The following is a 5,864-nucleotide window of genomic DNA, read 5'->3' as shown; positions in this document are numbered from 1 at the left end:
TGTCAGCAACTTTCACAGCCCTTATAACCCGTGTCAACGCGACGTGTATTTGGAATGTTTTGGAGGTGCACGTCAGGCTACGGCGTAGGGGTCCACGTCCACGTCGTAGCTACATCGTCGAAATGACGGAGAAGTATAAACTACGTTTTAGAGATCAGTAAGTCTAGAGTGTGCCCCCTATTCTGTGTGGCCTCTGCTACATGCTGAGTCAGCCCAAAGTTGTCCAGAGTGTTACTCAGGTCTTTAGTCCCTTTGTCCTGAGGGTTGTCCATGTGGATGTTAAAATCACCAACAATAATTACACAGTCAAAATCAACACAGATCATAGACAGCAGTTCACTGAGGTCATCAAAAAAGTCTGCACATTATCTGGGGGGCCTGTAAACATTCAGAAACAGGACTCCGGATGAGGCCTTGAGCTGTATAGCCATATATTCAAGGGACTGAAAACTTCCAGGAGATAACTGCTGACACTGAAATGATTCATTAAATAAGACTGCGACCCCTCCTCCTCTCCTGCTCACTCTGGCCTCACTGATAAAACTGTAACCTGGAGGGGTCGACTCAATGAGAACAGCAGCTCTGTTATTTTGGTTAATTAAGAACATTTTCCCAGCTAAATAGACTCATAGATATGAACAGTATCCACAACATTTTATTCTGTCAGCTGACAACAACAGAAGATTTACCAACAGCTGCTAATGATGAGGGAAATGTTTTCTATTTCCATAAATCACCTTCATTTTTTGTCCTTTTCAGCAGCCGCTGATCACTCCCAACCTCAGAGACCGACTGAGAGTCGACGAGCAGACAGCAGAGGATGGATCAGCGTCTTCTCTAAACTGGGACTAGCAGGAGGATTAATAGCAGTTGCAGTAGCTCTGTTGATTATACTCATCTCGAGTCGTTGTTTCACTAATTCAAACTAAAAATCAGTGCCTGAGAGGCTCCTGCAGAAAAGAACCTTAATAACCTCTAATCATTCCAGTAGATGGTAGTAATGCTCCTCACGCAGCTGATGTGTTCGCTGACATCAAACTGTAGTGGTTCACAGGAAGTGATGTTTTTCTTTCTAATGACACAGACAGTCAGTGGGTCTACATGATGAGATTAACTCGATTATAGCTATAGTTGGGTTATGCTCCTTATCTGAGCAAGGGTAATTATCCTTGGATATATGGCGGTGAATGAATGGAATCACTGGTACAAAGCACGTCTCAGTACGACAGGTGGCGCTGTGCCCATTTCAACTATCGCTAATAGAGCAACGTCCGGTTGACGTCTTCACCACCACCACCAACAACAGCAAAACTAAGGCAGAGCAAGATGAAGCTACGTCCTCTACATTTTGTTTGTGTTCCTGCAGCAAAGCATTAAATCTGCTCCCAGAAACCAGTGACTGTAATATGAACTCAATGAAGATTGTATTTGAAAGTATTTATTTCTTTTTAAAATAACTCATCACATTTTCTCTGTTTTGTTTTGTTTGTGCTTCTGTTTTGTGTGAAAATCAGAATAAAAGAAAACGTCTTCAGACAGTTTTGTTCTGAGCAGCGTCTCACATGAACTCTGAGATCTGAATCTGTGTCGAGTTTTAAGTCAGTGAGTAAATTTTATTTAAATGGAACTTTTCAAGAACAAATGTCAGAAAGTGCTTTACAATAAAAATAAAACAATAAAAAGTTAATAACTGAAGCACATTACGATGTTAAATAAGGATAAAGCATACCATACAGTATCCAATACTTTTCAGAAAACCAGGTTAAATAGATGTGTTTTAAGAGGCTTTTTAAAAATGTCCACTTTTCTCACACATCTTAAATCTAATGGAATTCCAAAGTGTAGGAGCAACAACCTCTGAATCACAGTCTGCTTTAGTTCTCAGCCTGGATGGAGGAACAACCAACAAACCTGATCAGAGGACCTCAGAGTCTTGTTGTTATGATGGGGCTGCAGCAGATATTTGACATATGAAGGGGCCTGAACACGCAAGGCTCTGAATGTGGGAACAAGAACTTTGAACTGGATTCTGAACCTGACTGGGAGCCGCTGTAAAGAAATCAGAACTGGTGTTGTGTGCTGAAAAAACAGCATCGCAATGTGCAGACTTTTTTGAGACTTTTTTGATGACCTCAGTGAACTGCTGTCTATGATCTGTGTTGATTTTGACTGTGTAATTATTGTTGGTGATTTTAACATCCACATGGACAACCCTCAGGACAAAGGGACTAAAGACCTGAGTAACACTCTGGACAACTTTGGGCTGACTCAGCATGTAGCAGAGGCCACACAGAATAGGGGGCACACTCTAGACTTACTGATCTCTAAAACGTAGTTTATACTTCTCCGTCATTTCGACGATGTAGCTACGACGTGGACGTGGACCCCTACGCCGTAGCCTGACGTGCACCTCCAAAACATTCCAAATACACGTCGCGTTGATACGGGTTATAAGGGCTGTGAATGTTGCTGACAGAGTCTCTGTGGCGCAATCGGCCAGCGCGTTCGGCTGTTAACCGAAAGGTTGGTGGTTCGAGTCCACCCAGGGACGAGTAGTTTCACCAATAAATCGTTGATATCTTAAACATATTGCATGCCATGCCATATTGCTGCCATGTCTTCAGAACACGGTGTCACCGTCCAGCCCTGCCCCTTTAACGTGTGAAGTACATGTGTAGGGAGAGAGTCGATAAAAAAAGATTGATGGAATAAAACCTGCGTTCCGCACAAAAAAGCCTTGACTCCGTTCTCATTTCGCCCCACACTTTGGCCCGGACCCTACGATTGCCAGTTACCGGTAACGAGCCAGAAAATAAAGACCAGCTCCTTACTACGGTTCGGAGGCAGGGGGTTAAGAAGGTAACACTGGGGGCTCGTCCGGGATTTAAAAGTTGGCTAATGGTGAGAAGAAGAGCTGTGAACGCGAGAGAGCATGGCGACACGCGGCATTGTTTTTGAAAGACACGGGGAGCTCATTAGCCCAAACGTAAGCACCAATCCGTTTTTAACGGACATAACGGACTCTGTTGATTCAACTGGCAGCAGATGTGTTGCCGGCGGGGAGAGTTATAACCCGTTTCTAGTTAGCATGGAGCTAACCGCCGGAGCAACGGAGCTAGCCGCAGGTGAAGCGGCAGCCCGTCCAAAGACAGCGCTGCTCAGCGGGACATGGCTACCGACCCCACCGCCCTCAGCACTGACTAATCCCTTCCACACGCCAGCAAAGCAGGACGGCGCAGCGGTCGGTGAGTCTATGGTTCCCCCTCAATACTGTTGGGTTGGCCCTGGAAATATGGTTTCTACCCCAGCTGTAGCCGTACATTACGGCATGAACAATGACTTTAAACAGACTTTTGATGGATGGCCAGCGAACCCCTTTTCCCCTGCAAACAATGTGCATGCCAGCATGAACCCAGCCACTCTGGCCCATACACCAGTCTCCCAGTCTTCTGTGCCCCCCTTCACACCTTGTATGTCCCAGTCTGTGAGACACGTTTATGCAGAACGGGCTCATGGTTGTTACTCTGCCCCTCCCAGTGATGCACCATTTCACCGGGGTAAAGAGCATGACTCCAGAGGATATTCACAGCCTAGCTGGAGAAGGGCCGAGCCTGCCCCACAACGTCCTTCCTCTCACATGATGTGTTGCGGCGATTTTATGGACAGTAGCAATGATGAACAGTATGGGCAGAGAGAGAGAATCCCCACCTTACAGCCAGGTCGTTTTGATGGGTCTGGGTCATGGAAAGGCTTTCTCTACCTGTTTGAGAGCTGTGCTCAGGCCAACCACTGGTCAGAGAAGACCATGGCCGTGCAGCTCAGATTTAGCCTGACTGGTGCTGCTGGTGCTATTGTCCACAAAAACCCCAGATCTACTCGGTGGAGTTACCAGTGTATTGTGGATGAAGTGGATGCCGCCTATGGGCCATGTTCGGAGCATGCAGCAGCCATAGGCATTGAACTGAGACAGAGAGTGAGAGGGACGAGTGAGGCTCTGCACAATCTGAGGGATGATATCTACGAAAAAGTTTCCATTGTGTATGCAGATCGTACAGAGCGGGAACAGGACGCCATCAGTGTGGAGATCTTCACTAACGCCTTGGCTGATGCTGAAGTGGTTCAAAGACTACTGGAGGAGCAGCCACGCACCCTGGCCAGAGCATACGAAGTAGCACACCGGTACGAGACGACCAGAAGGGCTGCCAGAGCGGTCACCCAGCTGATGCAGCCAGGTCAACGCGGTTCATCAGAGCGGAGAGCCAGGGCAGCAACGGTACGCGAAGATACAGGTGTGATGCTGTGTGATGAACTAGGAGGGGAAGTTATGAGGTCCACCAACCCAACAAACAGGAAACCGAGATTTCGCCAGCAGTGGCTGCCAAAGAAAAACAGAAATGTTGAGATGACCTCAGCCGAGATCATCTGTCACAACTGTTCGGGTGTAGGACATATACAGAGGAACTGCCCTTCTCCTCGTCGACCCAAACCGCACACCCCGAGTGTCGACCTGACCCCAGTTCTCCGTCCCGGCACCGTGGTTACCTGCACCAGCGGCCTGGAAGGTGAGATGAGTGTTAAAATACTAGTACATGGACTGGAAATGTGTGCTCTGCTAGACTCTGCTGCTCAGAGAAATGTGCTGCCTCTCCACCACTTTGACTCTATTCCTGTCGAGTCCAGACCCCAGATTCAGCCGTCCACTGCACAGGTCTTACAGGGCATCGGGCCCAAGGGCTTGACAGTCATGGGGGAAGTCAGTCTGCCAGTGCTCGTGGCAAGCAGGATTACCAATGTGAATTTCATCATAGCTGACACGGCTGAGGGCACCGAGGTTATCCTGGGGCACCCTTTTCTGCGGCAGGCACGTGCCCACCTGGACTATGGTCACAGAGAGATAACCCTCTTCGGTGAAAAGGTCCCCCGTTTTAACCCAAACCACCAGCTTCAGGTGCATATTGTCAGAGTGGCCCGCACAACTGTGTTAGCGTCGGGTTGTGAATATGTAGTGCCCGGCACGGCCCGCCTCCGCCATGCAGCTAGTGGAGACATGATGTTGAGCCCAACCAAAAGCTTCATCGAAAAGCACCATGTGTTAGTGGCCCACATTGTTGTTCGGACGCGGCAATCAACCAACATCCCCATCAGAGTCTTCAACCCTGGCACTGCACCTGTCACGCTAATGAAAGGGTCTGTGGCCGGCCTCCTTCAGCCAGCAAAGGTTATGGGAGAGGTAGAGCTTCAGCAAAGGGAGGCCTTAACAGTGTCCGAGCCTGTTAATTCTGACTCTGTTTCTGTCCCCAGTCACCTGCAGTCCCTGTACACTGAGAGCTGTGCCAGCCTGTCAGAGGATGACCATAGAAGGGTGGCCAGCCTGCTGCAATCATACAGCAACGTGTTCTCCACGGGGCCCACCGATCTCGGCCGCACTAGCCTTGTGCAGCACGATATCCTGACCACCCCTGGGCCACCTATAAAACAGCCGCCACGCAGGATGGCCAGTGACAAACAGCTTGCAGCAGACCAACAGGTGCAGCAAAGCCTTGAGAACGGTGTAGCCCAACCCAGCAACAGCAGCTGGGCCGCACCGATCGTCATGGTAAGAAAGAAAGATCAGAGCTCACGGTTATGTGTGGATTACCGACCTTTAAATGAACGGACTATCAAGGACGCTTATCCCTTACCACGCATCCAGGACACTCTAGACACACTCTCCACTGCCAAGTACTTCAGCACATTGGACTTAACATCAGGCTACTGGCAGGTGGAGATGACACCAAGGGCCCGCAAAGCTGCTGCTTTCTGCACACGGAAAGGGCTCTTTGAGTGGAATGTGATGCCGTTTGGGCTTTGCAACGCGCCGGCCA

At 48.8% G+C, this 5,864-nt stretch overlaps 1 non-coding gene across 1 annotated transcript; it reads left to right on the top strand.

The window, feature by feature from the left end:
• Nucleotides 1-2,477: 2,477 nt before the first annotated feature.
• Nucleotides 2,478-2,551, top strand: trnan-guu (transfer RNA asparagine (anticodon GUU)). Its single transcript has one exon. It is a non-coding gene; the product is annotated as a tRNA-Asn (tRNA).
• The last annotated feature ends 3,313 nt before the right edge of the window (nucleotides 2,552-5,864 follow it).

This window comes from Leuresthes tenuis, unplaced genomic scaffold (assembly GCF_036924035.1).
Source record: "Leuresthes tenuis unplaced genomic scaffold, fLeuTen1.0.hap1 SCAF_19, whole genome shotgun sequence".
In the NCBI taxonomy this organism is placed as follows: Eukaryota; Metazoa; Chordata; class Actinopteri; order Atheriniformes; family Atherinopsidae; genus Leuresthes; species Leuresthes tenuis.
This window is presented reverse-complemented; position numbering and strand designations above follow the sequence as displayed.